At 43.8% G+C, this 12,038-nt stretch overlaps 1 pseudogene; it reads left to right on the top strand.

Annotated features, from left to right (window-relative positions):
• The first annotated feature begins 759 nt into the window (after positions 1-759).
• Positions 760-2,310, top strand: LOC102509898 (annotated as a pseudogene).
• The last annotated feature ends 9,728 nt before the right edge of the window (positions 2,311-12,038 follow it).

Below are 12,038 nucleotides of genomic sequence, written 5' to 3'. Positions count from 1 at the left end.
TTCTGAACGTTATTAACTTCCATGAATTAAAAAAAGACAACTCTGCAGACCTCTTTCAAGCTCACTTAAATTTCATCTAAGAAATAAATACAAAATATGTGCCCCCCCCCCGGTGTATATTAAACGTAAGTTAGATTGATTTGAAATCTTAATGATAGGTTATTCAACTTTCTGCAAAACACAAGCCAATAATCACTCTGTCTATGCTCATTTTTAATTAAAAAAACAAGAAATAGCATGATAGTCTTTTAACTCCATGGTTAATACTGTGGCAGATGCATAAAGTGATGCCTAAAAGGTTCATATACTGGAAACCACTTCTCACTTTGTAGCAAATTAGTAAATAGGGTTTCTCCACGGGTGAAAGGGAGAAACCAATGGTTCTGCCTTTCGTAATGTACTGGTTTAACGTTAGGAAACATACTAAATATATACCCTGTTATGGTTAAGAAATGTTAGTTAAGCGCACCAGATGGCGGCGCCCAGCGAAGTAGAGGCTCGTTCCTTTCCCCACTGCCCCTTTGGGCTAAAATCGCCGCGACCCCAGAGGCCGGGGGGCCAGGCGGGGACAGAGGCACCTGCGTAGTTGGACCGCGAGCCTGCGCCGGGCCTGCGCCGCCCCCACCCGGCCCCGGCCCGGCCCGATCCCTTCCGGTCCCGGTCTCCTGGGTCTGACCCGTTGCCCGGCCGTGGTACGTCAGCACCAGGCCTTCAAAGCTGAGGCTTCTCATCCAGCCCGGGATCACCACCACTTTGGAAATGTTCGGCCTCTTTCCTCCCAAACAGCCCGCCTTCAAAACCGGGGCTCCTGGGCCGGTACCTGGCTCCCTTTCCCTCACCCGAGACTCCACTTCCTTCCAACCCACTTCCTCAGATCCTCCCTGGATTGGAGCCTGCTCACTTCTCTTCCAAATTAATTCCTGAACTCCCCAAATATTGACAGCTCTGACACCCCCCTCAACCGGGAGCCAGACTTCCTTTTGGGTTAACCTCCGTAGCACCATCGTGGAGGCTGTGTGTTTGGCAGTGGACGGGGTGGGCCTGTTGCTGGATGTGCTGACCGTGGTGTTGGACCTCAGCTTCCTGCTGGTGTCCTCCCTCCTGGCCTCCCTGGCCTGGCTCCTGGCCTTCATCTGCAACCTGCCACACACGGTGCTGACTGGCCTCCCGCACTTGCGCCGCGGAGCCTGGGTTTCACTGCTGGCCTTGATTGAAGCCGTGGCCCGGTTCACCTCTGGGGGCTGCAGGCCTTGTGTACCATACTGTACAGCTGCTATTCTGGTCTGGAGAGCTTAAAGCTCCTGGGGCACCTGGCCTCTCACGGGGCGCTTAGGAGCCGGAGACCCTGCACCGGGGCATCCTCAACAGTGGTCTCCAATGGTCATGCTTTGCTGCGGCAGGCCTGTGGCATCTGTGCCATTACCATGAGCCTGGTGGCCTGTGTGATCAATAGCCTGGTCAACATCTGCCTCATTGGCACTCAGAACCTCTTCTCCCTGGTGCTGGCCCTGTGAGATGCAGTGACGGGGTCGCTGTGGAGGATGACAGATGTGGTGGCTGCCTTCCCAGCCCATATTTCCAGCAGTGCTGTGGCCATGTCCATCCTCCTCTGGCCCCCCTGCCAACTAGTACTGGAGCTTCTGGCCTCAGCTGCCCGCCTCCTGGCCAGCTGTGTGCTTGTCAATCTCACCTGGCCTAGCGCTGCTGGCTTGTGTACTGGCAGTGACGGTGATTATGTTGCACCCTGGACCTCACCCTGAGGCTAGCCATCCCAGGTCCTCAGTCAGCTCCACGCCCAGCCATCCTACCACCGACTCGGAGAGGATGTTGTATGGCTATCTCATCTAGCACTAGGCCTGGAGGCCTGATGCCACATCTGGAGCCAAAGCCTGCAGCTGGTGAGCTGGCCAAACCGGGGATGGGCACCTGGGGCCCCCCAGGGTGGTCCTAAGAGGGTGCCCTCAGCCAGGACCTGGCGACAGGACACTTTTCTTGAAGTAGGTCTCAGATCAGAGGTAGAAGAGAAGGCAGTCAGGATGGCCTGGGTGACAGCTGCCCGGGGCTGGGAGAGGCTCAGTGTGGAGGAGCCTGTAGCTGGGCAAGACCCATGGAAGTTGCTGAAGGAGCAAGAGAAGCGGAAGAAGTGCGTCATCTGCCAGGACCAGAGCGAGACGGTGCTGCTTCTGCCTTGTCAGCACCTGTGCCTGTGTCAGGCCTGCTCCGAAATCCTGAAGCGCCACCCCCATCTACCACCGCAACTGCCCACTCTGCCACCGGGGCATTCTGCAGACCCTCAGCGTCTACCTCTGAAGACTCCCTTCCCTGTCCACCCGCCCCGCCACGCTCCACTACAGCCACCTGCACGAGGACAGCTGTAACACCCGATCTCTGGGTCCCAGACCGAATCTCCTCTGGCCCTCTGCCGAACCTGAAGCCATACATCCCAGACTGTGACTTGGATGGGGGCAGGGTAACAGCTTTTCCTTACCTGGCGGGTCCCCGTGATGCTGAGTGTGGTGAGTGTGTCTCACCACTCAGTGTGAGACTCTGGACTCCCCTTCAGCTTGCCAGGGCCCAGCCAGATGCAAGTGTCTGGGGCTCCTCTTCTCTGCTTTTGGTGTTTCTATTGGGGATTTGTAGGTTCTCTCCCTGCTCCCTTGCTCACTCCCTCCCCAGCTTCTGCAGCCATACATATCAGTGTCGTTTGTGTGTTTTGGCAACCCTAAGGCCTTGGGATGATCTTGAACGTCTGCTTCCAGCTGGAGCCGCTGGGCCCTGGCAGGCTTTGGGGGGTAGTATCTCAGGTGCCCTTAAAGCTACCACTTGTAGCTGTCATGATCTTATGAGGCCCCCTCCCGACCTGATCCAACAGCTGGGATCAAGAGTTAACCCCAGGGATGTGTGTGTGTGTTTGCACCTGGCTTTGGGACCATGTACCCTCTGGCACCCCAGCACCACTGGGAGCCTCAGGAGGGACAGCAGATTTCTGCTCATACCCCTTTCACTCCACACATCACAGAGAAAAGCGGTGTTCCACTTCTCTTGGTCTCTCCTTGGCACTGGGGAAGGCAGACTGCACATTCCACTAGGGTCCAAAAACAGAAGGGGCCAGGGTGTAGGGGCGTGCAGCTTCCTGAGGGGTCTGTCTGGCCCAGGTTCCAGGGAATAAAGTTCTGTTATAGCTCTAAAAAAAGAGAAAGAAATGTTAGTTATGTTTTTATTAAATTATATGAGAAAAGTAGAATCAGGAGGCCAATGGCTGGGGTTTGACAGGTTTTGTTTGTTCATTTGATATTTGTTCAGTTGGAGTTGAGGTCTAAATGACTTTTCTTTTTCTTAAACCTAAATTTTTTTTTTATTGAAGTATGGTCAATTACAATGTGTTAATTTCCAGAAACTGACTTTGAATCAGAGCTTGGGCTATAGACTGAAAGGTGCCTTGGCTTTCTAGTAGCTGCAAAAGCCTTTGGGCAAGTTATATATCCTTCACTGAGTTTTAGTTTTGTCCTCTTGTAATATGGAAATAATATAACAATCCCTACTTCAAAGAACTGTGTGGTGTTGGGGGCCACATTTCTATTTTCCTTCTTTTACTATTTACTCTCCTCTGGGAATCTCACCAATTCTCAGGGATTTTAATCCCGTCTTTAAGAAAATGACGATGTCTCTAACACACGCCTCTCTTTTGTGCTTTAGATGCGCATTTCTACTTCTAACTTATTCATTTCCACTTGTATGTCTCACAGATGTCTAAAACCTAACATACCTCAAATTTTTCCTTGTTTTCCATTCAAAGAAATTATCTTTGATTCTTCCTGAAACTGAGTTGCCCTAAAACTGAGTTCCCCTGCCGAGTTTATGATTAATTTCTTTATTCAAAACTTTACTCCCTTTCTTGTCCCACCCCTGTTCTTCTCAGGATTGAGAAGAATCAAGGAAAAGAAAGGACTGAAACCTAGCAGGACCCCGCAGAGCCCTCCCAGGTACAAAAGACCCTCAGTGGCCCCTGTTTCTTATTTGTAGAAAAGGTTTTAATCTCCTAGACCTTCCCTGAGTCCCAAAGAACAGATCTAAGCAGTTACTAATTAGGGAAGTGAGGGAACACAGAAACAATGGAAAAATAGTTAAGTAGGAAAAGTGATGAAAATAGTTCAGAGATAAAACAGAGTCCTGATTCCTCCTCAAGGGATACACATAACAATCTGATGCATAACTTTGAGTTGTTCTGCAGAAACTAAGACTCCCACCATATGGCAGAGGGTGACCACAAGCACATAGACCCCAGACTGGTTAGAACCAGAAGATGGATGATTAAGATTTCTGAAGCACCACCTTGTTACCTCATCACCAATCAATCAGAGGGAAGTCATGCCCCTTGCAGCTCTCACCCTCAAGTTTGCTTTTAAAAATGCTTTGCTGAAATCCACCAGGTCCTTTGAGCACTAGCTGCCCATTCTTCTTGCTGGGCGCCCTGCAATAAATGCTGTACTTCCCTTCACTACCACCTGGTGTCAGTGGATTGGTTTTGCTGCATTGAGGGTGACTGGATCCAAGTTCAGTTTGGTAACATTCCCTCCCTTAACCCCCCAGCACTGAGCCATTAACAGTCCTGATTCTATTTCTAAAATAAAACTTTATTCTCTCCTTTCACCTCCAGTGCCAGCTCCTTAGTCAAACCACAGCCATCTTCTGCTTAGACTGCTCCCAGAGTTTACAATCTAGTTTGTCTTTTCCTATTCCTGTGTCCCTCTTACCCAGTCTCCACGTTATTGCAGCTGAGATATCTGTAGCTCCTGAACCACACCACATTCTGCTTTGCATTCTGTAGTGGCCTCCACTGAATTTAATATAAAGTACATAATTGTTACTACGGCTCACAAGGCTCTTCATGATTTCCTGGTGCTTATCTTGTCAGATTTAGGTTATGCTACACCTCTTCAAGCTTGCCACACACAAGCCAGACTGTGCTTCCTTCAGTTCTGTGACCACTCCATGCTTTCTGGACCTGGCTGTTTGGTATAGGGTGTGCCCTTTGCATGGCACTCACCTCTTGCCTCACACTTCAGTCTAGCTCTTTATATGGTTTCTCACGTTAGGCTTAGTTTAAAGATGTCTCCCTCCGAGGTCCTCCCTGATGATCCTACCTGAAGAAGATCTTCTTGTGGGATTCTCTTTATCTCTTGTGAATTTCTATGACAAAATTACTTTATTATTTATTAGTTTGCTTTCTTTTTGATTTGTATTCTCCATGAGAAGTTAAGCCAAGTGAGGACATAAATAGTACCCGACTAGGTACCGTCTAGTCTGGGACATCACTCTCTACCCAGTAACTAGCACAGTCCCTGGAAAATAGTTGACACTGAAAAAAATACATGTTGTTTGAGTATATTTACTGAGAAGATGCATGGAAAGACGATACACAGTGTCTTATTTACATCAAGTGTTTAGTAACTGCTATCTGAAAGAACCTGCATTCTTACCTCTAATCCTGGTTGTAGGATAAGTGAGTGCTGGGTCCTGTTAAAACAATAGTAATTGACCTTGATGGTGTCTGTTTGTTTGTTGTTTGTTTACTCTTTATAGTTTTTTGGTAAAGTTAATTTTTTTCTCTTATATAATTTCCTGCCAAGAACATTTGAATGATGATTATAAAATAGCAGTATAGTAATAGGAGGGTTGATGGTCTTCAAATACATGAACTGACAGTCTTTTGATTCCATAGGTCAATTGTTGACTAATTATAAACATCACCAATCATCCAGTTCAGTTATAATCATTAAAATGCCTTGTAATCATTAAAACTCAGAAAGAAATAAGAGAAAATAAAAGAAAAATGGGTGAAATCGTGTTTTAGGCCCTCTTAAAAAAAACCCAAACTCCGAACTGATGACATTTTGTTACATCTAAGAAGGATGACTGAGTAGTCTCTGTGGAGAGGTTGAGGTGAGGTGGGAGGTAACATGCTGTCCTGTCTCCTCGGCCAAGTCCACACGGCTGATGTTTGTCAGGTTGGCATCTGTAGCTCCGTTCTGAGGATGGTGTAACTTGTGATGTGGTCTCTTTCAGTTTGGGCAAAGCTCCACCTCCCCTCCACCGTGGGCCTCCGTGAACTTCTGCTTCTATTTTCACTCAGTCCAAGCCTGGGTAGGGGTGCAGGCTTCTCCGATGCAGCCCTTGCTATAAAGCACTCTGCTTTCCTAAGATATACTCCATATCTGCCTCCTTCTGCTGATACTGCTGGATTTCATCCACCCAAAAGGAATCAGATGGTGGCCCCTTGGGTTGATTTAGAGCAGTGTCAAAGGGAATCTCTTTTCACATCTTAGACAGAAGGTTGGGATTGGTGTCAGTATGTAAATACCTCCCAAACCACGGAAGACATTTCCCTTTCACTGAAATGAAGCCCCAGGAGAGGACAGTTGGACACAGATATTTGGATATTTGTTTTTCCCTCTCTCCTTCTCTCTCTCTTACCAATAATCTCCTTGAAGCAAAGGGAGGCTTTATTTTACTCACCCTATTTTGTAGGATAAAACAGTGGTCTTATTTTCCCAAGAATAAGAGACACTTTATTTTAGGAGAATATAGGATGACGTAAGTCTTCCAGGCCTAGTCTCTCCTAGGTTGCTAAGGGGGAGGAGATAAGTGCATCTGAAGAATCCTTTCTCAAAACAACCACCCAACACCCTAGTCTGTAAGGAAATTTCTTCCTGCAAAATTCAATTTTGTTTAACAGGCAAAATATTACCAAGTCTTCCCTCTGATCCCTTTATATTCTTTCTTGAAAAGTTCTAAATGGATGCCTTTGGTTGAAAGATCAGATACTCATAAAGGTAATCATAAAGGCAAAAGAGATAATTACATTCATAATTGCCTAAATATAGCCTCCTTATACCTGGCATTCACACTGAACACAGAGTTAGAAGGAACAGGGGAAGATTTGATACAGATGTTAATTTAGTCAAGAGGAAAAAATATGAAAAAAAATAGTGATCTTAAAAGGTATTTTGAGATGCCTTTGAGTTCAGTTCACCTTATATGAATGATGCTGGGTTAACAGGTAACTAGTTTCTCAAGTTCAAGGGGCTGAATATGAATCTGTCTTCAGTGAGCAGCATAGCCTGCTCTGGTTGGCAATATTTAAATTCAAAAGTTGTTGTCTGCTCAATCTTCTCAACCTCAAATTCTCCTCCGCCTACCCTATACACATTCAATCACTTGTCCCTGATTTTGCCTGATTTAGTGAGGATCAAGGTCTATGTAAAGAAGTTGCTCAGTCAGCACTTAGGAAAAAGAGGCAAAATTTGTAGCGTTGGCTTTGCTGGAAGATAAGCTGTAAGGAAAGGCTGCAGTTATTAAACTAAGATAGTGACTGTTAGCTGCCTTTGCCAAGAAGTTTATTATAATAGGATGTGGATCTTGTTAATTAACTCAGTAAAAAGTACTAAATCTAGAAGATCTTCTCTGGAAAGTATAGAAGAGGTGATGTATATGCTCTAAAGAGTGCTATAAAATCGGCACCTTTTTCATTCAAAAATGAGTAGTGCCTACTACGTGCAGCATACTCTGCTGGTGGGCAAGAGAAATTGTGCATTCACACCACCTGGAGGCACCACGATGCAATATTTCAACGACAAAGTCAAGATCTGGGTACAAAAGAGAATTTTTTTAAAAGCAATATCAAGACTTAATTACACAGTGCTTGAAATGTCTGACCTACTTTGAGGTCGTAAAATTATCAACAGTGGATATTGAGTAAGGGAGCTTTTGAAGACTGAAGATACTTTTTGGAGTAATGGTGGGGTGATGGTGGTGTATGTCTAAATCTGTGCTCCCAAAAAGAGCTTGATAGGTGTCTGCAGGTGCTGTGGGAGAGGATGGATGGGTGTCAGACAGTGGGCAGAGCAATCGCAAGGCAGGAGGCTGCCACTACCAGTCTAAGGTAGGGAAGCAGACGGAGGGAGGGAGTCGGGCGGCTTCTGTAACTTCACCGTGGTTCAATTCTACATGTGTAAATTGAAAATAATGTCTGTTTTGAACAGTTGTTGTACGTTCTAGCAAGATTATCCATGTTGAGTATATAGCTGACTGCCTGACACTTAAAGGTATTCAAAATTTAAGGCTAATTATTTATTAATATTAAAGTAACAATAATTGTTCTTATATTCGCAGTCCTTCTCGCCCTGCCCCAATTATCTAGGGCTGGAACCGGCAATGGGGTCCTGACAGCAGTGTCCGGTTTCTAGATGCTGTCCTTTCTCGGTCAAGCTAAATGGGCATAGACCCAACTGGCTGGATAAAGCATTCAGGGCTTTGTCTCATTATGTATCGGAAAGTGATTCCTTACTTTTCTGTTTTTTGGCCGTAGTGTCCATGGGTGTGATGGCTGTGCTCTCTCTTGTGCATGATTCACTCTCTAACTTTTGATGGAGGGTCGAGCAGCCTCCCCTGTTGGGCACAGAGACCTCAGATGATTCAAAAGTCAAACTGATATGAGAGTTTGATTCCTTCACTCTGAGAACATGGTGAGAACCTTTTCTTCTAGGAATACAGGAGCATGTGTGACTTCTTTCCAAGGAGAGAAAGGACTGCATTGCTGAGTTCCTCTCGCTTTGGGCGCCAGGTGCTGGGTCAGTGAAGACACGCAGGCTCCGTGAGACACTAAAGCTGCAGCGTCTTTGGATTTTGCTCCTGTTAACAAGACCAGAACCAAAACCCAATGAAGATTTAGGGAAAGACCAGTAATTAAACTTTTTCTTTTCTCTTAGCTTGGCCAGTATTTTGGATTCTTTTAATCTAAAACAAACAAACAAACATAACAACAAAAAAAACCCCAAACCTTTAGAATTGGTCCAAATTCCTTTTTTGTTTGATTTGGTTTGGTTTGGTTTGGTTGAGATGAGGGTAGGTGACTTAACTATTTATAGGCCAGCCTGCTCTTAAATCTGTCTCCAGAATGCAGTAAAAATAGAAATGATCATTTTTTTTGTCCTTTGTTGATAAACAAATTGGTTGAAAATATTCAATGATTCCCAAGAAGGTGTATATTGTTACCGGCCCACATTCTGAACTCTTGGGGTTAGATGGGCATCTGGATTCCGAATCTTAGAAAGGCAATAAAGCGCATGTGTTACATATTACATAACCTCGCCAGCAGCGTCTAGGCAACAGCTTACAATCAAAGCTGTTTCTATTTCTGTTACACTTCTGTGAAATATGCAAACGGTCCAGCGAAGAGGGCTGAAATAAAACCAACAGAGCCTCCAGTCAGTTCAGCATGGGTTTTTGGTGCCAAATTTGGTTGGGTTATGTCAACTTCTGCTCGTGAATGAGTTATAAAAACACAGTTAGATTTTACAATCTTTAGATTTTGGAATTTCACCTGAGGGGTTGCTAACCTTATAATCCTAACTAACCAGATTGTACTTGGAAGTGAAAGATAGTGATGGAAGGTTTTCATTTGTGCCCAAATTGTACAAGCGTTTGGAACAATCCCACTCACACAAAGGGAGACGTTTAACACCTGAAACTCGCACTGTCTATCAACTACACTTCAATAAGAAACAAAATTAAAAAAAAAAAATACCAATCCCAAATAGAGTGTTTCCTAAAATATTTTGTTAAATGACAAAAGAAAGGTGAAGGAATGTAATGTAGTGTGCTAGAAGGAAGAAAGAAGAAAATAATTATATATGCAGGAAATAGCTCCAGATAGTTCCGAGAGACACTGTGTGGCCGTGGGGGGGGGGGGGGAGGGGAGGGGTGACCATCATTTCTTTTATCTTTTGATTTTTGAATCAAATTGATTCAAATTGACTTCAACTATGTATTCAACTATTCAAGTTTACTTTAAGACTTTTGTAAAATGTGAGTTCAACTTCAAAACTGAACAAGGCATCAAATAATAGGTGATGTGAGGTGATGGAAATCGGTAAACAGGTGAGGTGCTGGGGGAATCCTTTCACAACGCATGTCAAGTCATCACATTGTGCACTTTTATAAAACTTATAATTTTTTTTGTCAAATACACTTCAATTTTAAAAATTTAGTAAATAATATAAAAATAAAAATAATCTAATTTGCATACGAAAAATAAGGCACCACTTCATCTGTGGAATTAAAGCATTCAGTGCTGATAGGTGTATTTTAGATATTGCTGGTGGGGGTATCTTTTGTTAATGAACTTTCTAGAAACTTATATAGTGTATATGTGAAGAACCTTTTAAACGTGCAGACCCTTTAACCTAGTAATTCCACTTCTAGGAATCTATCTTAAAAAATAATAAAAAGACAAGCCAAAGATGGATATGACAAGATGTTCAAATTGTATAATTTATAATGAGGGAATTGTTAACAGCCTATATATTCAACAACAGTGAATTGGTTAAATAAAATAGGATACGTTCGTATAAAAAAGAGGACGTTTAGAGACATCATGGACTATCAGACTACACATTTCAGAATTTGGGCACCCAGGGTCCTCTGGGTGCCTTTGTACATTAGAAGAAAGTAAATCTTCAATCTCAGCAAGTTGCCAAATAAGCTCTTGACTTCTGATGCTCCTTCAAGTCTGCTGCCATCTGCCTAGCCACCCCACTGCAGTACACAGCGCCTGCGTCCAGCTACTCCTCCATCAAAAAAATAAAGCATTACAACGTTTCTTCTCCCTCACTCTGCTCCAATTTTGAATTCACCGTCCGTTCTTTTTTTTTTTTCAACCACAAAAGCAGATCTCAAATACAGTCCACACAGACACTGAAGTGTTTATTAACACTGTTCATCTTATGTCATTTCTTAATATGCTTTAATGGTTTTTCCACTGCGCTTAGAATATAAACCAAAATTCTTCCCAAGAAGTATAATTTCCTGGACCATCTGGCCCTTGCCTATCTCTCCAACATTATTTACACGGCTCTCTTCTACTTGCTTGCTATTCCTGGGGAACTCAAAATGATTTCTCTTTTAAGGCAATGTCCTACAGTTGGTGTGCTTGTCACCTCCAACTCCTTGTCCATATCCTGTTCATCTTTGTTTAAATGCTATGAACTTCTTTATAAAAAAAAGAGAAACATTACCCTGAAAAAAAAAAATGCTATGAACTTAGACTTTCCGGGAAGCTCACTCTTACTTTTTCACAGTACCCTGATCTTTCACTTCAATTTATCACACTTTGATTATATGCTTATTTCTGTGCTTTTTGGCTAATGTCTGTCTCTTCCATTGGACCCTAAGACCCACAGATTTTTGGGGTCATGACTATGAGCTCAGTACTTGTCAGAGAGGCTGCCACGGGGTAGGAGCTCAGACGTGTTGAATAAATGAAGAGCTTAATTGGTAGTGACTAACAGCTCACAAAGCAGTCTCACACTCATTATCACATTTAATCCCCAATCAACCGTGAGGTCAGCAGGACGGGTATTAGCTCTAGGTTACAGATAAACAGGCCAAACTTGAAAAGATTCTGTGATTTGATTCAAATTGCATAAGGCTGAGAATAATGTCTTAGATTTTGCAGTTCTTTGCCCATTCTTTTTATTCTTTTCATCCAACCCACTCTATCCTATTTCTCACTGAAGTCTTTGGAAATGAAAGTGGATTTTCAAATGATGCTTACAGGTTTCAATAGGAAAACTTTGTACAACAGAGTTGTAGATGGCTATGTTACATTCCCGGAATGAATCTTGCTCCTAATCATTTCTTTTACCAACTGGGGCTCTGCAAAGTTTCCGGGGAAGGAGATAACACAAAGGCAACTTACCTGGAGACTCAGAAACACACTTATAATATGATAAAAGAGTACCTAAGATATACTTAACCTTTTATACAAGTATGTGCTGAAGGATTGAAAATCAAGTAAAAGGAATGAAAATCTGCCTATTATAAGTGAGGAGTACCTGATACTGAAGTGAGAAATAAATGCATTTTCATATTATTTGCATGAGAGATCTCACTGGCGCCTTCTTTGTTGACTAGGGAGTGTCCTCGAGGTCTCATGAGTGCTAAAACCTTGTAGACACAAATGAAGAATACACAATTGC

The sequence above is a fragment of the Camelus ferus genome, chromosome 2 (assembly GCF_009834535.1).
Source record: "Camelus ferus isolate YT-003-E chromosome 2, BCGSAC_Cfer_1.0, whole genome shotgun sequence".
NCBI classification, from domain to species: Eukaryota; Metazoa; Chordata; class Mammalia; order Artiodactyla; family Camelidae; genus Camelus; species Camelus ferus.
This window is presented reverse-complemented; position numbering and strand designations above follow the sequence as displayed.